Here is a 21,208-nt window from a genome sequence, read left to right as displayed (position 1 = left end):
TTTTAATAAGAAAAATGGTCTTAATGATTTAAAAAACACGAGTTCTATTGTTTCAGTCTGTTATATGAATGGCTACAAAAGTCTCTGTGCGGTAAGAAAGATGTAAGTCAATAACTGAGAACAGATATGATCAAACCTTGCTAGAGCAACATTGGGCTGAGCAAATTCAAAGGGCAAATGAGCAATGGAGGATAACCTGATTTCTGACTTCAGGCTTTGTTTGCATGCACATTCAAAAAAGGCACCTTGGAGTGAACAAGAAGCGGCCTAGAGGAGCCGCCTGGAGCATGTGGCTGCTCTTGTTTACAGAGTACCAAAGGAAAGGTCTAAGAATGAAATTGAAGTACTTCAGAGATCTTGTCTCCTGAATTCTTTCCTGAGCTTTGCCAACCTCCCTAAGGCAGGCTCAATTTTTAAAGCCTTGGGAAGAGGTGGGATTTGAGGCCCAAAGACTGAAGTTTGTGGCTTTCTCTTTGGAGACTCTTTAAAGAGTAGACAATTGTAAGATCTCAGCTGGACTCACATACAGGGACACTGTAAATCTCATTCCATTCTAACCAGTTGAGGCTTCTGGACTCATTTTACAGGATGTACTTTCTTTCTCCGGCTCATTATGTTCCTGCCATTCTGTGGCCATCCTCTGCCCAGGACTACTCTTCTCCCCTCGATACTAGGGTCAGCTCCTACACAACCTCTAAAGGCCAGCTCAGTGCCGTCACTTTTATGAGATGCAGCACTGCCATCCTGTAGGAGTACTTTGTTTTTTACTTACTTCTGGCCAGCTGTGGGCTCCCACCATCGCCATTGTGCTGTGATAACAGTGGGAAGCAGTTAGGTTGTCTTCTGCCTGAACAATCTCAGAGCTGCCTCCCCGGTGACAAAGACGATCCTGTTTATCTTTAAATCTCCAGCACACCGCAGTTTCTTCAAGGTGCTCAAACAACCTGAACTGGGTGAATATTGACTCCTGTGAGTGGAGAATGAAGATTTCTTAAGATTGTTCTAGACTGTAGGTCTGTTCTGTGCTACAAGAAACCATGATGATGAACATGAAATACAGATCAAAAGTGCTGAAGAGAATTCTCTTTGTATCTAGCAATGGGATGGATGCTGAAAATTTCAGTCTGATCTGAAAACCGAAAATAGTCCTGATTTCCAAGCCTAAGCTCACGTTGATAAATCTACTGGCCTATGGGATGTGGATTTTTAAGTGTTGTTCTTGGCTATTTGGCTTTTGAGGCTTTTTAAAAATAATCATAAAGCAGATTGGACAGTGGTGGGGAGTGGAGAGCGGAGAGATTGGTGTGAAGGCTGTGGCACCACCTGGGTAAGTGACTTAGTCACCCATTTCCTCATTTGATACATGGGAACACGGACGGCAATAATTGCATCGACTTGCATCGAGTACTTTGTGACACGGTGCATGGGAAACAAGGAGCATGGCTGGTACACAGTAAGTGCGATTTCTTTTTATAATTGAAGTACATCCTTGTCTTCCTACAGGAGCCCTGAGCAGTTGGAGCTTTCAGAATTCTGGCTGGTTCGCTGTTCCCTTCCTTCCTCTAAGGGGGCATGTGCTCTTGCATTGTCTGCGAAAGATGACAAAGGTGTGACTAGAACCTAAGGGCACCCTGGCTGAGGGTGGATGACCTATTTCTGCTGTAGTGTTCAGAGCTCATCAAAGTGTTGACTGATGTCTAGATGCAGCCTCTGGGGAATAGTGTCAGCAAGGAGGGCCGTGTCCAGTTATTTCCTGTCTGCATCACGAGGGTGGCATTCTCTATATAGTTTTTGGAAAGAACATATAATATGTATGTCCAGGTGCTTTACAAATAAAAAAAGGTCTGCCTGTATCTTTGTGGCTTAATAATAACTACCCAAGGTCGAATTCAGTTCCATGGACCACAGCATCAAAACAATTTTGTGTGTGCTTGAATGGCTGAGCACACGGTATTTGTAGTCATCAGCCATGCGTGTGGGGAATAGCACCAGAGATGAGACAGAAGACAAATGCAGTGATGTCTTTACACATTTGGTGCTAGTTGTAGATTTATTCAAGTAAAAGAGAAAAGGGGGGAAATTCTTCCTAGCTACAAATGAAACTTGGAGTAATCTCTTCCAGTTGACAGGGAACCGCCATCACCTCTGCTGACCTAAGAGAGCTGCCCCTGGGATTATGGAAGGTTGCCACAGAAATATTGCATTCCCTGAGCCATGGGAGCTGCATCAGCATTTTAGAAGATTGCTGAACTCAACTATTTAGAGAGCCCTACATCTTCTCCCCGACAGGACACCAGAGCAGTGGGGGGATGAAAGGAGAAGCGACTGTTCAGGAAGGAGCGTGGTGATTTAAAGTGATCTCCTGTTCACTTTGAAAACGGGCATCAAGCAGCCAGCTGGGAGTCGGGATCTTCTTCCAACCGAGTCTTCTAGACTTGGGCAACTGCTGTGTTCCTGACAATTTGTGTGCTTGGAAGATTCTTGTAAAACAGACATTTAAAAGATACTTGGGAAGATCACCATTTGCAAGAGTATGTTGAGGGTCAGGATCTTTTGGGGATGGCAGCTTTAGATGTTTAATACATTTGAGGCTTTAGGCTTTGCATTGTTTTTTGAAAGGTGAACAACACGAACAAAAATATTTTGAGTTTCACTAGTGATTTCTTAAATGCTGGTTTGATTGTATTAGACAAATGTGTAAGACTTTGCCAAGCATTACAAAGTTCATTGGAAATTAATTCAATTAAAGTAACCTGGACAGTTTGATGCCTCGGATCATCCGTGGAAATCCAATTATTTGACACAGTATGAAGCAAAAGGGTTGAAAATTTCTGTGTAATCCTTTATATCTAGAACATTTGCATCTCTCAGGCATCCTTTTGGAGGGCAGAGGAAACTTAAATATTCACAAAATGTTCCCATGGGATAGTGAAAGAATATGAGGTGTTTTGTTTATTGAACATTACGTGTTGGGAACTGAGATCACCCATCAGCTTTTGAACATCTACACACGACTCACCATCATCCTGGATACTTCCATGTTCTCTGTTTTTCATTTTATCATTGCAATAGATATTATTTAACCCTGTCTATGGGGAAAAGGTAGAGGCTTAGGAGATGACATGAATTGCTCAGGGCTTGCAAAAGGATTAGTCAGTTACTGGTCTAGAACTTACAGCTTGAGGCTTTGTTCTTCAACATAATTATGTGAGAAAACATTCGAGGCAGAGGCAAAAGGATCAAACCTCAAGTTTTGAGGCTAACATGGTCTATATAGGGAGCTTTAGACCAGCTGGGACTCCCTGGAGACCTTATCTAACCCCACAACCAAACAAAATTCACTAATGGCCTGACTCAAGAGTAAAGGATAGGGGAACAGAAGGGTGCATTGCAAACCGGTGGCTGAAGATGTGGCTGGCAGAAAATAGAAGAGGCTTCCCAATGTGGCTGTCACAAGCGTACGGCTGTCATTTATTGCTGCCTGTCCTGAGCCAGACATGACAGGAGGGCTTTTTCACTCAAACACAGCCTTCCCGAGTACTGTCTCACCATCTAATTGTGAAGATGAAGATAGTGAGATTCTGAGATGTAAGTTCACTTGCCTTGGGCCGTGCAAGTCCATGAGGAAGGGCCTTTGGGCGTAGGCTTGTTTCTATGTGCCTTGTGCTGTTTCCATACTGCCTGACAGCTCACCATCCAACCCCCCTGAAATGTAAATGCTTTTGTGTATCATTAAAGACTGGAATTTGGGCGCAGGTCCAGGACTTGTTCAGTAATGTATAAGGAAAACATGCAACAATGGACGTGAACTCTTTACACCAACAGTTTCTTCTAGGAGGAAAATGCCTTCTTTGATGCTGTGAAAGCAGTAAAAGCAGGGAGATTTCAGGCTGTGCAGAGTCTTTAAATCTGGAAAGACGGCTTTAAAGATGATTTTTTTTTTTATAAACATCACAAGAACACATCGTCTGAAAAGCCAAGTCATTTTACAAGCTATGTAATGGGGAAAGGCAATCTCTTTTGTTTCTGGCTCTCTCTTGTTTTTGAATCCTTCTCTTATTTCTGCCCCTGATTTTCTAGGCAATCTCTTACATTTGTGTTTTCTCTGTCTTTAACTTACACACACATATACTAGTTCCCTTTTTATTTCTTTTTTATTCTCTCTCTCTCTCTCTCTCTCTCTCTCTCTCTCGTGTGTGTACGTGTGTGGGTGCATGTGTGCATTTGCACATGGAGGCCTGAGCATGACACTGGGACTCTTCTGCCACTGCTCTCTACCTTATTTATTGAGGCAGGTCTCTCACATGAACCCAGATCTAACAGGTTCTGCTAGTCTGGCCAGCAAATTTGCCTCAGGGATCCCTGGCTGTTGAGTGCTGGAATTACAGCTGGGCTGCCATCCCATTAGGATTTGCATGGCTTCTGGAGATCAGCAGTATGGTCTGCATGCTTATAGACAGGTGCTCTAACTACTGACCCACCGTTCCAGCCCTTCTGTTTTATTATTAATAAAAGTCATCGGCCTTAGTACAACATTAAAAAAGACTTTTTTTCCCTTTGGTTAGTTTGTGCATGTGCCTGTGGTTTTCTTTTTTCTTGTGTGTGTGTGTGTGTGTGTGTGTGTGTGTGTGTGTGTGTGTGTGTGTGTGTGCTTGTTGTGTTAATATGGAGGCTAGAAGTTAACTTCAGAGTGTTGTTCCTCTGATGTCATCCACTTTGGTTTTTGCCAGTCTTTTTATTGGCCCAGAAATTGCCTATTTAACTCTCCTGGCTGCCCAACAAGCCCTAAGGACCTGCTGGTCTCTGCCTCCTCAGTGCCAGGATTACAAGTCTGTGCCAATATGCTGCTGCACTTTTCTGTGGGATCTGGAGATGGACTCAGGTCCTAGTTCTTGAATGGCAAGCACTTCACCCTCTGAGCTAACTTGCAAGCCTCATTATGACATCTTCACAGACATGTGTCATTACACTTTATTGTCACTCATTCCTTCCCCTTCTGCCCTTCCCTGGGCCCCTTTGCTCTCTGGGGGCGGGGTCTCTAATTCTCTTCCTTCCTCTAGTGAGTCCTTTCTTCTGGATTCTTATACCTATCACAGAAGATCTCTTTCCTCTCACAATCGCCCTTCTAGCTTGATTACACACACACACACACACACACACACACACACACACACACACACACACACACCACACACACACACTGCAATTTAAAATCCTGATTCTTGGGCCAGTGAGATGGTTTAGTATGTAAGAGCACTTGCTGCCAAGTCTGATGACCTGAGTTTAATTCCTGTTTGCCCACAGACATCTCCTACCCCTGACCCTTACAATCTCTCTATCTTCTCTTCCACGATAATCCTTGAGCCTTGGGGACAGGGAGCGTGATACACCTATCAAATTTAGAACTGGGCATTCTCTTCAGCTTCTTGAATATTAAAAAAATTCCTCTTCCATTTGTATTTCTTCTTTTTAGAACTCTGTGTTTAGTCTCATGCCTCAATTTTTAATTGCATTGTTTGTTTTCTTGGATGTTAGGGTTTTTTTTAATATTGTAGATATTAATGCTCTGTCAGATATATAGTTGATAAAGATTTTTTTCTATCCTGTAAGCTGCCTCTTTACTCAAGTGATGGTGTCTTTTGTTAGACACCATCTAGCAAGAAATTTAGCTTTATGAGGTCCCCTCTGCCAGTCGTTAGACTTAGTGCCTGTGTTGTACAGTCCCGTTCAGAAAGTCCTTTCCTGTGCCTTCAGTTAAAGCAGATTCTCTACTTTCTCCTCGACCTCATTCAAGGTATTGAGTCTTCTGTTGAAGTCCTTGAGCCGTTTGGAACTGAGTTCTATGCAGGTTAAGAGGTAAGGATCTAGTTTCAGTTTTCTAGAAGCAGCTCTCCAGTTTGACCAGCACTATCTGTTGACCCCCTGCTTTGTTTTCGAGGGATTATTAATAGTCTGTTGTTCTTGTTTGCTTAGTTTTCTAAGCAAACAGGTACCAAGTTCTTGACTATAAGGATTTCATGCAAGACTAAAAGGAACAGATGAAACATGATTAGAAACTGAATAAAGGTATAAGAAGTTGATTCAGAGAAGAAAATCCGTATGGTTACGAGCAAATGAAAATATGCTTAGACACTGGCAAAAATACAAACATCTAATTATTACCTACTCTTCTCAGACTAGCTAGAAATGAAGGGCTGGCTGGTGGCTAGTACAGACTTCCCAAGTTGAGACTGCTTATCACTGCGAGAAGTATAGACCAGGGCATTAATTCTGGAGAGCAACCTCACATCTCTTTGTCAACTCCATTGCATTCTAGGATGCACACCCTACAGAAATTCCTTACTTTGTTTCTTGTGGCTGCCAGTTGGAAACAATCCAGTTGTTGTTCAATACAGGCCCGAATATATACATAGAGTGAATACAGTTAGGGATTGCTTGTGAACTTGAAGCAATGACTTAGGTGTATGCTCAACACTATGGTTTGGATATGCTTCCAAAATTTCAAGTCAGAAACTTGATCCCAGTGTGTAAGTGTTGGGAAGCAGGAACTCAGGGGAGGTGCTCGGATTCTGAGACACTACCCTCATGAAATGATGAATGCCATTATTATGGGATTGGATGCCTTACAAAGCACCAGTTCAGTAGCTGCTTGCTCTCTCTGTCATCCTCTTGCCCCCTCTTCACCCTCTGCCTTCTATCACAGGATGAAGTAACAAAAAAACCACTTGATGGCTACTTGGCTTTCTACCCCAAACTTCTCTCCCTCTAGAACCATAGGAAATAAATAACCGTTCATTTTAAATGACCAAGTGTTGCTAGAGTTTTCCTGCCTGGCCCACAGTCAGGGCAAATCTCTCTCACCCGCCAGTCCCAAGCCGCTCAAACCCGATCAAGTAAACACCGAGACTTATATTGGTTACAAACTGTATGGCCGTGGCAGGCTTCTTGTTAACTGTTCTTACAGCTTAAATTAATCCATTTCTATTAATCTATACCTTGCCACGTGGCTTGTGGCTTACCGGTACTTTACATCTTCCTTGTCCTGATGGAGGCTGGCAGTGTCTCCCCCTCCAGCTTCCTGTTCTCTCAATTTTCCTCTGTTAGTCCCGCCTATACTTCCTGCCTGGCCACTGCCAATCAGTGATTTATTCATTGACCAATCAGCAACACATTTGACATACAGACCATCCCACAGCACCTCCCCTTTTCTTTTCTTAAAAAGGAAGGTTTTAACCTTTACACATCTCCAAAGTCAGCTTGGTATATTTGGGAATTTGGGCGTAGCTTCTCTTACTACTTCCTGCTGGAGGGGGGCGCTGTTTCTTCTGGGGAAACAAAGAAAATTTTAGGATCATGGAGTAGTCCGTGAGGCTGTATCGTCTGAGCCAGTTGCCTTGAAACGGTTCTGGATGTTGGATCATCTGGGCCATGGTGTCATCGGAGACCTTTCAGGTGGTCTTGGCTGGTCAAACCTGATGTGTCTTAATCTGGAACAAATCCATAGCCTCTTGCTTTCTGTGGAAACAAAAGAGACTCTTTTCCAAAGCAACATATCCTTACATCCAAATTTTGAAGTCAAAGTATCTTTAAAATATACGTACTGGTTTAACTCAGTTTCCTTTACAATCAAACATCTCTCTGTAGTTAAGAATCCCAAAGACAACACAATCCAGACTCTCTGTGTAATAGTCATCTCTACGTGGCTTATTTTTTATATTAATTTTACTGTCTCTTTAAAGACTTTATTTTTTAAAACCATGTATTTGTTTATATAACTGTATATATCACCTTTTTTGTCTCTTTCAAGCCTATGTATATTTTACACACATTTTACACTATTACATCTGAATCTGTCTTATTGTAAACCTGTTGCTTTAAATTGCAGCCTTCTAAGCCTGAAACGGCACTGTGGCTGCTGGCTCCGCCCACTTTAGCTTCCCAACATGGCGGTTCCGCCAGCTCTGGGAACCATCAAGTCTCAGAAATAGTGGGTCTACGCTTTTATCAAAGCAGTGTGTAGCCCAGAAACCTCTTTTTTTTTGTTTTGTTTTGTTTTGTACTAGCAAAGGCTAAATTCACCACACAGCTTAATGTGCCACTTGCAGAGGCCTCATTCCCGCCATACTGCAGGTTGAGCGCGCACGCCAGCAACCCGCCAGTAGCTCAAACCGGCAGCTGCCGCTCATTTGAGAGAGACAATTAGGAAGCTGTTTTTAGCTCCGTTTTAGAATCTTTTTTCTCAGGTTTTAGGTGGAAACTCTTGCCACCACGTTGGACTCCATTTGTTGCTAGAGTTTTCCTGCCTGGCCCACAGTCAGGGCAAATCTCTCTCACCCGCCAGTCCCAAGCCGCTCAAACCCGATCAAGTAAACACCGAGACTTATATTGGTTACAAACTGTATGGCCGTGGCAGGCTTCTTGTTAACTGTTCTTACAGCTTAAATTAATCCATTTCTATTAATCTATACCTTGCCACGTGGCTTGTGGCTTACCGGTACTTTACATCTTCCTTGTCCTGATGGCGGCTGGCAGTGTCTCCCCCTCCAGCTTCCTGTTCTCTCAATTTTCCTCTGTTAGTCCCGCCTATACTTCCTGCCTGGCCACTGCCAATCAGTGATTTATTCATTGACCAATCAGCAACACATTTGACATACAGACCATCCCACAGCAACCAAGTCTGTTATTGTATTCTGTTACAGATGTACAAAATGGACCAAAGCACATTAGTAAATAGATCTAAAGAATAGTACTGAGTGAAAGAAGAAAATGAGACATGGACCAAAATAATTCATGTGCAAGTTTCAAATTCACATGAATAATATTATATTTATTTGAAAAAGAACTCATATAAATGAAACTGTGCACTTGAAATGCACCAGGCGTTTCACATATAGACAAAAGGAAATGGAAGGGAATAAACAATTAAATAAGAGGAACTGTGCTAGGACCAATGCTGGTGATCCAGGGATTAGGGAGTATGATCATTTCAACCCCCAACCATTGACACCTGGGTCTGAAAACAGATTCAGTGTTTGCGTAATTACCAGTGAATAAGTACTATTTCCATGTAATGTGTTGTGGCTACATTTTCCTTATGGGAACTTGAAAGAGTTAGAGGCTGTTTCCTATATCCCCACCCCCTCTTATTTGGAGTTAATCATGAGATTTGGTTTGACTAGGTTTCTCCCACTATCATTAGTTCATTTTTAAGAAGCAGGCCATCTATAAGGCAAGCAGCGCCCCAGCAGCAGCCCACCCTGTTGTGCTTTAATCTGAGACCTCTGACTTCAAGAACGAACTTACTTTTCACCTGCTCTGAGATTTCGCTATGATAGCCTACACACGGGGAGGCGGAGTTTGCTTCTGATAGTGATACATGGACAGTCCCTAGAACTAGAGGCAGCGGCCTCTGAGGAACTTTGGGGTACATGTTTGAAAAAGCCTAGATCACCATAGAGGGAGATGGTGTTCTCCCCTCCCCGAGCCTTCCTCTCTCTCTTTTCTTTATCCTCTCTGGAGATTATTCTCAACTCTGTCATCTAATGCATGTCATGATTGTACTTTTGTTTACTTATTTGGGCATAGGACATCTTATCTAACTTTCATTTTCAGGATAAAGTCTCACCCATCAGCTCTGCTCATCAGCCCTAAGACACTAAGGATCTCCAATTCAACTTCATATCTAGTCTTCTACTGGGATGGGAGGAAGGTACCCAACTACAGCTTCTCAACCAGTCTTCCAGTGAAATCTTCTGTTGTAGCAGCATCTGTGTTTAGCTTTTGAAAGTACAGGGAGCAATAACTTCCTGTTCCCACTTGCTCTATTCCCGTGCATAGACTTATTTCTGGGCTACTTCTATCTACCTTAGGGTCCAGATTCATGGATCTGGTAAGTCATTCACAGCCTTTCCATTTGCTCTCTCGTTTCCCGAGTTTTACTGCTGTTCTATTCCCCAATTCTATTGTCCCTGGGTGTTGTATTATTTTTGTACCAGTGTATTTTAGAGCCACCAACTTGAATTTTGAATTCCTGTTTAGATTCTCGATAGCTGTGTGATCTTGGAGGTGCTACTTAACCTTCTGTGTCTCCAAGGATACAAGATGTAGCAGGAATCTTAAAAGTTCTTATTAATAAAAACAAACCTGGGGCCTTGTATTGGGGTGAACGCTGGAAGATCAGAGAGACAGAACAGGCCACAGCTACCTCACCTTGCCAATTCCTCAGCTGATCCTGTTTCCTCAGACTGGAAGCCTTTGAGTTCTCATTCAAATGGATCTCAGCTGAACTGTTGCTCAAAAGCCTGAAAGCTTAACCAGCCCAAAGCTTCTAGTTTCTGGTCTTCATGCCTTGTGTACCTTTCTGCTTTCTGCCATCACTACCTTCGATTAAAGGTGTGAGTCACCATGCCTGGCTATTTCCAGTGTGGTCTTGAACTCACAGAGATCCATGCCTCCAGAAGGCTAGGATTAAAGGTGTGAGTGCAACCATTTTCCAGCCTCTGTATCTAGTGGCTGTTCTGTTCTTGACCCCAGATAAGTTTATTAGGGTGCACAATATTTTGGGGAACACAATACCACCACATTTCCCCTTTTTTGTCTAAAATTAAAAAAGCTTATAACTAATACAAGAAAAACTATCCAATAAGTATATACAATATATACAGTCAAGAATTACATTAACAATGTCTAGTCCACTAACATTTGACAGATTCAGACAAAAAACTCCATTATATATATTAACAATGTCCAGTTCAGTAACATTTGATAAACTCAGACAAAAAAATTTCATTGCTTATCCTATTTAAAACAAGTAGTTCATTTCTAAAAGTAGATTTAATAATTGACCTTTTTATATTATCATATCCATATTCTTTCTTTTTTCTTTTCATAATAGATTCAGTAATCTACCTTTTGTCATTTTTATATCTTCCCTTTTTTCTTTTTAGAGTAGATTCAATTATCTACCCATTTATCTTATTATTTCTTTATCTTTTTCTCAGAGTAGAGTCAATGATCTACCTCATATCTATATTCTCTTTTTTCTTTTTCTTTTCCTTTTTTTTCAAACAAAAACTCTGAATCTAATCTCCTTGTTCATTTTTTTTCCTGAACATTAGCAATTAACAACTTGTAACCAACCATCATAAACAATGACAATATCCAAAACTCATTAAACGACAAAAAACCTCCCATCCCACCTCTTGGGAATGTGGGTGTCGTTTTCTTAAAATTACTTCCTGCTTTCTGGGGGTGAAGGCATCTTTAGGGAATTCTGAAAAGAAAATTTTTGGGTTAATTGTCAAGTCCTGTATCATTTGTCCAGTCTTTGCATAATGGGAAAGTGTAGGGCTTGTCACAAGTCCTTGTTGGAGTAGTCTGTCAGGCTGGATCATCTCAGCTAGCCATCTCAAAATTGTCCTGAGTAGTTTGTAGTTCAAAGTCAATCTTTCTGTGGTGTTAATCAGCTTAATGGTTTTACCATAGTCCACGTGGAATCATCTTTGTGGGGTCCCGTCATCCTTTTGAAGATTTCAAATTTCAAATTTGCTGTTAGGCGTGGTCATGGTTGCCTGGAGATTTTTATTATTTATTTATTTATTTATTTATTTATTTATTTATTTATTTATTTATTGCCTCCTCTGTGGTTTGGAGCAATCACAGTCTGATAAATGTCTGTCTCTTGGAACCATGAACGTTCTTCCCTAGAAGAGAAAATCTTCACAGCAATTTCTCCCCACCATTTGTCTTGCCAAACTTTTCCAAACTGACCTTTGCTGATGCTTTCTTGTAACATGATGGTCCTGGCAATTCTCTGAACAAGCAGCAGTAAACCTTTGTTCCAGCTAGCAGCATCATCGCCGTCACCAACATGATAAGAAGGAGCCAGCAACTCGGAGCAGCAGTCACTGCCTCCATGGTCCCACCACTGTTTGTGGCTCGGCCCCAGCCAAAGCTTCTCCTAGGTTGGCTTCAAACTCAGGATTCTCCTGCCTCTGCCTTCTTCAGTAAATCCAACCAGTGTGTCACTACAACTGGCTGAGTGTAGCTTGGGTCTGAGCTGGGGCCTGCAAGGCCACAGGCAAGAGGCTTTTTCATAAATTCGTACCACGAACGTTGGGTGTCAGATTTCATTCCTCTGAGTACCCTTTCTTCGGGTTACATCCTGCTGGTAATGGCATCTGATTATAAAAGGAACAAGTAGGACATTTCCTTACAATTTCCTTGGCTTGTTGCCAGGTTATGGAAAAATCCTTTTTTAAACCTTTACTATTGACATGATGTTTTTTTTTTATGAAATTCTGAGGCCTCCATCACATTTCCTATCAATAATTTATCAATCTCATCATTACCTTGTGCTAGAGGGCCTGGCAGACCCGTATGGGATTGGATGTGAGTTATATATAAAGGATGACTCCTTTTTCTGATTGTATCTTGTAATTGAATAAATAGTGAAGTTAATTCTGAAGCATCAGAGATAAATTCTGCAGTCTCAATATGTAATAATACTCTTTCAGCATACTGAGAGTCAGTATCTATGTTGAGATGTTCTGAAAAAATCCATCAATACCAACAGAATAGCATACAATTCTGATTTTTCAACTGAATTATAAGGACTTTGAACCACTTTACTTAAATTTTCTGATTTGTAACCTGCCTTTCCTTGTTTGTTTGCATCTGTATAAAATGTATGAACTCCAGATATGGGTTTTTCCTATACAATTCGAGGCAAAATCCAATCAGCCCTCTTTATAAGATCAATTCTATCGCTTTTGGGATATTTGCTGTTGATTTCTCCAAAAAAAATTACTGCAAGCTCTTTGTCAAGGTTCACTTTCTGTCCATAATTTTTCAATGTCCTCCTTAGTTAAAGGTATGACAATTTCTGCTGGGTCTATTCCTGCTAATTGACGAAGTCTCAATTTTTCTTTCCAAATCAAGTCAGAGATTTTTTCCACATAAGTTTTTAACTTTTTATTTGGCTTGTTTGGTAAAAATATCCATTCCAATATAATATCTTCCCTCTGCATTAATATTCCTGTAGAAGAATGCCTAGAGGGTAAAATAACCAAAATGCAATCCAGCTTTGGATCGATATGATCCACGTGTCCTTCATGTACTTTCTTTTCTACCAAGGCCAATTCTTTCTCAGCTTCAGGTGATAATTCTCTTGGACTATTTAAGTCCTTGTCACCTTCTAAGGTTTTGGACAAATTGTTCAGTTTATCATTTTTTACCCCAATAATAGTTCATAGATGAGAAATGTCTCCAAATAATCTTTGAAAGTCATTAAGAGTCTGTAGTCGATCTCTCCTAATTTGCACCTTTTGGGGTCTAATTTTTTGTAGACCTATTTTATATCCTAAATAATTAATAGAATCTCCTCTTTTTGTATCTTTTTCAGGAGCATCACAACAAAGAGCAAAACTACAAGCCCCTTAGAGTTATTGGAATGAAAAAGCACCCAGTTCTAAACTGGACCATAATCATTACTCAATCAATGGCAACTTGTATTACTCTGGTTGGATTACTGTGGTTCCAGTTACTTCCTGTCTTCTAGGAAGTGAAATACAAAACAGAAAAGGGATCCAAACATCATTTTTATTAGTGATGTCAGGGAAATGTCAAGTAAATATCCCCTGTGCTTCTCAAATGCCAGGTTCTCTGACAATAGCTAGATTGGAGAATCGGGGAGCGTTTCCTAGGTTCCAGTGAGAATGGAAAAGCAGCTGAAAGTGTCCAGAATGAAAAACTTAATTTACTTACTTTGTTCCCAGTCAGAGGAAAGGCTGGGGAGTGACTGGCTCCTTCCATGCTCTACAGAGGTCTCATGTAGGATTTTCTACCTTCTCTGGAGCCTAACGATGGATAGAGAGCACAGTCTGCCTAAACACAGACACATCTAAGAGAAAACAGGAGGGAAGAAACATGTCAAATAATGGTGGTCTTTTAGGCACATCCATCCTGCTTTCTGTTAGAAGTATGCCCACAGGCACTAGCCTGCCACCAAGCCAGTTAGTCCTATTACCATAAGTCAACTGGTTACTAGAATAACAGGAGGAGTTAATTCGAAGTCTGTCTTCTAAACCTGTCTCATTCCACACAGTTTACATAGGCAGCATTACCAGTATTATGAAGCCCAGATGGGTGGAAAGACAGGTGTGTCAAGTGGTACGGCATGTTTCTATCACCTTCAGAGCATTAGTCATTATTTCTTTATATAAATTTTTGTCTGCTTCTCATTTTTCTATAATTAATTTATATCTGTGCCTTAAGTATATCTGCTTGTCCCTAAGTTCTTAAAGTAGATAAAAAGTGCCCCCCCACCACAAGTAATTTAATCACATACATTTATAAAAGGCTGGATTTCACGCACACCACGTACTCTTTAAATTGCTCTTTTCTTGCTGGCAGTGTGGTCAACCCAGGTCCTTTTGGGTTGGAGGGATTACATGCCCAGTTTTCTTTCTCTCCCTGCGCTGGTGTGGGATTTCTTTCTTGAGGCTATTAATAAATAATTGAATGAGACCCCTCTGGGATCCCTTTCCTGGAATGTGAAATATGTTATTTTTCCCATTACCCTTCCTTCTGTAGAGAAGGATTGGTAACTCTGGAATTCTGGCTGTATTTGGCAACTGTGAAAGAAAGGTTCCTGTATAAGAAAGGTCTTTGTAGTGGGAACAATGAGACACCACACACACACACACACACACACACACACTCACTCACTCACTTAACCTCTTCCTTATTTCCTCTCTCTTTTCTCAACTCTTCTTTCTTTTCTTATATTTCCATTTTTTCATTTAATTTTCTCTGCCTATCTCCTTCCTTCCTTCCTTCCTTCCTTCCTTCCTTCCTTCCCTGCTTTATGTTTTCATTTATTTACTTTGTAATCTCTTGCTTTTCTCCCTCCACTACCTGTTTTAATCTCCCTGAGGTTTTCATCCCTTCATCTTTATGAATCAAGTCAGGGCACCATCAGACACTTTCTAAGGTAAGTAGAAGTTAACGTCTTTCACTCTCCCCAGAGTTTCCATGTAAGAACATAAGCTTGCAGACAGAAGGGTGCTCAGGGCTCACTTAAGGAGGGTCCTAGGCCAATTTGCGGCCCTCTCTTGGAATTATGATTCCCTGGAGAACTCATGGATGTCAATTATGGGCAGTGGTAACAACACAGTGACCTTCCTGGGACCTCCAACTCATTTCTCAGAGGGTGCCGAGAGCCCAGCTGCCGCCACAACTTGGTGTAACTTCCCAACCCCAGACAAATCTGAACCGATGACCTGAGGGTGAGAGGTTCTGTATAACTTGATTACATTTTTTAAAAATTCCATTTTTCTCTTGAAAAGACACCTTCACAACACAATGTCAGTTTATCTCTGCAATTTTAGACATCAAATAGCTTATTTTTTTAGTTCTCTCTGGGTCAAAGAATGTTATTAAGAAGAAAAATGTAAAAAATATTGGTTTTGCAACAATTCAGTATCCAAACTGAAGGCTCTAATAAACTCACAGAAATGATTTTTCTTTCTCAGAGATTCTTTAGAGAATAAAGGAAAGCTAAAAACATCATGCAGGACAAGAGTGCCCTAGAATTTGCATACAAAATAAAGCTAAGCAAATAAAATAAGCAACAGATATAAAAAGATAATGCACTCAAATAACCCCTTATTTTTAATTTTTGATGAGCTTTACCATCATCTAGTAGGTTCTAGATATTACAAGTATGTTATCTTACTGTATAGCTCTGTGGGATGTCACTTTAGAACCCAGAATAGAGACTGCTCATGAAGAGGTGAGGGGTTCTCTGTTTATCCAAGAGTCTATCCTCTGAGGGGTTTACCTCATTACTTACTGTGGATAAAAGATGCTGGATCTTATAGGTTTAGAACTCCATCTTCACATATTGTGAGCTTTCTTTGCCAAAACAGGTACAACAAAATTAAAACAATAGGCACAATGTAACGAGAATGAACGTTATTTTCTTTTTTTATAGTACACAGGGGAAAATCAATATTTTGTCTTCAAGTGTTTACACCTATGAAAGAAAGGGATGTGGAAAAATGAATTGTTCCATCTGTAATTTCAAGCAGGGAAAATGAGTTACAAGCATATCAGGAAAATACATAGAAGGAAGCCCAGCAAAGCAGAAGGACAAGTGGCTAACCTCCTTTTTGCCTGATTCCCATAACTGATTGGATAGAAACAAAACATTCTCCTCAGAAAGAGAGACAAGAAGTCTGACACCGAGCAGTGGCTACTTCCCAAGATATCTTTGTCAGCAAGATGGGTTCAAGTTATGATTTCACCGTCTCTATGATTGACATTGTTACGGTTCTTAGAACAGTTACCATGGAAACCAAGGGCCTTGCATGTATTTGAAGTAATTCACCTGACCTACTGCTCAACATGAGGGAGGGCTGAGGGCTAGAATTCCTCCCAAGTATTCCTCATGATCGGGGCACTCTGGCTGTAGTGTTATCGTGGCTCTGAAGGGCCTTTTCCAGGCTGTACAGGTGAGGGAGTGTGGGAAGGAAATGTCAGTTTCCTAGACGGGCTCAGACAAATTCCAGCCTGACAGTTCTCTAGGGTGTTGACACATTGTCAATAGCCCCTGCTGTTCTCTCCCCACTAAATTTGGACTTTCCTTTGGCTCTTTCATCCCTAGTATCTCCTATGAAGGCCCAAAGAAAAGGTGCTTAAAACAGTTAGTAGCAGATCATCTATGTTCTACCTGTGGGTTGGAGAAACATGAGGAGATGGATTGACATGGAGGGAGAAATGCTGAATGACCTTAAGATGACCATGACATAGTCTTTCAGAAACAGTACCTGTACCATATTAAAACTCAGCCTATGGTGCCCCAGGCCTTCTAGGTAGCAAGACTCAGGAAGTAGGACTATCTCAACATCAGAGTATCTCTTTAGGCTGGCGTTCGTCAGATTTGCCTGAGACTCAGTCTACTTCCCCTTTACTAGTACATTTCTCTGGACTGCTCCATCCCGCATCTCTATTTCAGGATGGTCTCCTTTTAACTCGTGGGACCAAGAGCAAGTGCTGTCCTTCTCCTCTTCCTTCTTGTTCTTGTTCTTCCTCCTCTTCTTCTCCTTCTTCTTCTCCTTCTTTTTCCTCCTCCTCCTCCTCCTCCTCCTCCTCCTCCTCTTCTTCTTTTCAAGGATTTCTTCATGTAGTTTTGGTGCCTGTCCTGGATCTCGCTCTGTAGACCAGGCTGGCCTCAAACTCACAGAGATCCGCCTGACTCTGCCTCCCCAGTGCTGGGATTAAAGGCGTGTGCCACCGGTGCCTGGCATCTTTCTCCTCCTCCTCCTCCTCCTCCTCCTCCTCCTCCTCCTCCTCCTCTTCATTTTCTTTCAGAATTGAGACTCTGGAAAACTTTCTTCTCAACACTCATCAGTTTTCTTCTCGAGGAACTCAAGTTGCCACTGGACCTCTTCTCTTCTCCTCACTGCTTTCATTGGCTGCCTTTAGGACCTTCTTCTACTCTCCTTTGTGACCTTAACATCTGGCTTGGCCTTTTTACTTCTGTACATTTTCTCCCCATGCTCACTCAAGTTCAACTTCCCATCAACAACTTTGAGAAGACATCGATCACCTCTTTCCCCTAGTCATGTCCATCTTACCACCTCTTCCTGTTCTCTTCCATGGTCACCAGGGTAAAAAGAACTGCATTTGATTTTCCCTTCCTCACCACACTGAGATGCTTTCTTTTATACCAACATTTCTCTCATCCCTCCTATACCCTCCATGAGCTGTTCATTATGAAGACCTCATGCTTCGGGAACATTCTATTCTCCACCCGTTAGGAGCTCTTCTTGAAGTCACTGTGGTCAATGAGTTCAGCCTTCTCAACATAGCCTGGGCCCTTTCCAAACTACCCACCAAATTAGCAGCTACTGTAAACTCATTCATTTGCCAAATATTGACTCAAGAGTTGGCATTTTTATAGGCACTAAAACTTGAACCAGTTCTCTGCTCCCATCCAAGTACTAACCAGGCCTGACCCTGCTTAGCTTCCGAGATCAGACTAGATTGGGTGCTTTCAGGGTGGTATGGTCATAGACCAGTTCTTCTATCCATTGGAGTTATGAAATAGTAAATAGGCATAAAGTGAGCATAAACATTAAAATACAAGCCATAGTGACAGAGGGAAGTAAAGAAAGTGCTATGGCCAGACACAATAATACTTGCTAGATAGTGTTATGCGTTCCATGTGCTTATTGATTTATTTAACCTTCCAACCAGCCTCTGAATAATTACTTCTTAATTATGCTTGGGACACTGGGGTACTAAGCAATTGTGTTTACTTGCTTGTGAGCTGAACCAGTGGCTAATAGACTTGAAATTAGATGGTCAACTTGTTGCGTCTGTCCTTTCAGCCTCTGAATCTGCGAGTTAGTGTTACTGTCACGTTATTTTTGTAGACAAGAAGGTCACTGGAGGACTCTTTGAAAAGAAGGCATTTAGCCTGAGGCTTCCAGACAAAGAAGGAACACTTCACACATACACAACCAAAAAACTAGTCAGGGAAGACATTCCAGTGAGAGCCAGCAGCCTGGAGAAAGGCCTCAGTGTATGTGAAACATGGAAAGAAAGTCAACAGTTCTGTCCCACAGAGTGGGAGAGAATGACCTAAGAGGCTGGGCCAGACTTAAGACAGATTTGAGAGAATACGGGATTTTATTGTGTGCAAATAGCCATGGGGAGACAGAGTTAGTTTTCAGTTTACAAATCTTTCTCTGGCAGATGTGTGGAGAATGGATTGAGGGTTAATAAGGAAGTGGGGAGAACAGCTGGGAAGCTGTGGCAAGGGTCTAGTCTAGGAATAATTGTGGCTCGGTTTGTGGTTGTGACACTGGGTATGGAGGCATATGATGCTTTTATGGAGATACCGACATTGGAGGTGGCATCAGCAGGGCCAGGTGGTGGGTAAACCTGAGGAATGATAGAAGGGACAGAAGCTAAGGTGTTTCTGCTTTCTTACTCAAATAGTGGGCTTCATCCTTATTTTCACTGAGCAGAAGAGGCCAGCTAGCAGCCAATACTCCCCCTTAATCTCTTGAATTACCTCTTCCTCTCCCCACCACGTCCTTATTCCATACCTATCTAATTTATCCAACCTCCATTCTTGATCCTTGTTTTCTCATGTATTTTCTGCTTTTCTTCCCCTGGTACCCCCCTGAGCTGAACCAACAAACCCAAGCTTTATCCATTCTGAAGAATGTCTCTTCTCATACTGTTGGTTATCTCTTTAGTTGCTCCCACAGACACCATCATGCTTTAAAAGCAAGTCATTTTAGTAAATGAGCTACATCTCTCATGACTGCTACTAGAATAAATGTTCTCACCTTGATGTCTCATGAGAAGTGAGTGATGGTGGGCCTTCCTGGATGCTACCCAGGCATGTGATTTATACCAGTTTTGAATACTGCCTGAGACCATGCTGCTGCTGCATTTCTAGATCCCTTTGTTGGCAGAGATTTACCAAAAGGCAAATCTTGACTGATAGAATCATATTGGGAGCCTAATGCTTGCTGCCTTGAAGTTGCTTTTTCTGGAATCTCTTAAAATATAAGACTTAAGAAGTGAATTGACAAGGATCTTATTATTAAATTCATGAAAAATTTGGTAATGGTTTCCTCTGAGAGAATCAATAAGTTACGATGTAGCCTTTTGTGATATGGACAGAACCATTTTTAAATGCCCAGTGTTGAATGGTCATTCAAACAACATTGAACAGCTGGTATTTTCAAACAGCTAGTTTCTTAAAAGGGGACAGTTCTGTGATTATCCCTCGTAGGATCATTGTTCTGATGAGTTAACAAAGCTAGCTATTGAATTAAAGGAGAGCATGGAGAAGAGAAGGAAATGGGCTTTGGAGTCACAGGAAGGGCGATTTACAGAATTCAACTCTAATGGTAAATCTAGGAGGGAAACTGGGAAGCTGCCATAAGAGGGAAGAGTCCCAGCCTTGGCAATTTTAGCTCTGTTTCTCTTATCTGTCTACACACACTGCTAAGTTATCGTCGGACACTGAGCTTGGACACTCTGCCCATGCTGTTCCCTGTGTACAATCCCCTCTTCTGTCTTGAACACTGCATACATGTTCTGCTTCCACTGTTATTTTCTGTGTGAGCATCCTGCAACATCTGCAGGGCACTATAATTTGGGTTTGGAATTGGAATGCCTGGATTCAGTTCCATATATCCACATTCTCTCTCTCTCTCTCTCTCTCTCTCTCTCTCTCTCTCTCTCTCTCTCTCTCTCTCTCTCTCTCTCTCTCTCTTTCTCTCTCTCTCTCTCCTCTCTCTCTCTCAGTTGAAATTTGTTCTCAGACAATTTTTTACATGCACATAATGCATACTGACCACTCTCACCCCTACCAGCCTCTCCCACCTCCCTCCCACCTGTCCACCCCACCTTCTCCTTAAAAATTGTTCTCACACACATGTCTATTTCTTTTGCTTTGTTACTCACTGAGTGTAATCAAGGTTGTCTGTGCGACCATGGGTTTGGACCTGTTCATTGGAAATGAGTGAGCTCAGCAGTAGGTATACCACTAAACACAATGATTCTCTTCTCTTAGAACCAATCAATCATTAATCATTCACCAATAATAAGTAGGGCCCCAGGAGCGCCTCCCCTTTCATGACTGATTGTTGATAGTGCCAGACTTGTGTAGACCCACTGTAGGTGGCTGCAATTGTGAGTTAAGGACTGCAACAGTTGTATCAAGTCTCTGACTCTGTCTCTTATTAGCTGTGTGACCTCAGTTAAGGGACACAATCTTCTCATTTCTCTGCTTACTGTTATACAAAATGGAAATAACCACAGCAAGTTTTTCATAGCAGTGTTGTGATACTTAGAGTTGACATATGTAACATATTTAAAATATTATTTGGATATATTAAGTGCTTAATAAAGGTGTCTAGAATTTTTCAAGTAGCATTATTCATTCCTTCTTCTGGACTCTCATAGTCAATTCTTCTATGATAATGATTGGCACAGTGTAGTGCTCATTTATGTGCATTATGGGATGCAGTTTTGTAGGAGATGGAAATGACAACATTACTTCTGTATTCTGTGGAGCCTCTTTTGATGCATGGACATAATAAAAATTCAACAAACATTTAATGAATTGTGAAATAATCGTGGGAAAATTTGTAGTTTATTTAAAGATAAATTAATAAGG

This window comes from Peromyscus californicus, unplaced genomic scaffold (genome assembly GCF_007827085.1).
Source record: "Peromyscus californicus insignis strain IS unplaced genomic scaffold, ASM782708v3 Scaffold_5__1_contigs__length_169319896, whole genome shotgun sequence".
Taxonomy (NCBI): Eukaryota; Metazoa; Chordata; class Mammalia; order Rodentia; family Cricetidae; genus Peromyscus; species Peromyscus californicus.
This window is presented reverse-complemented; position numbering follows the sequence as displayed.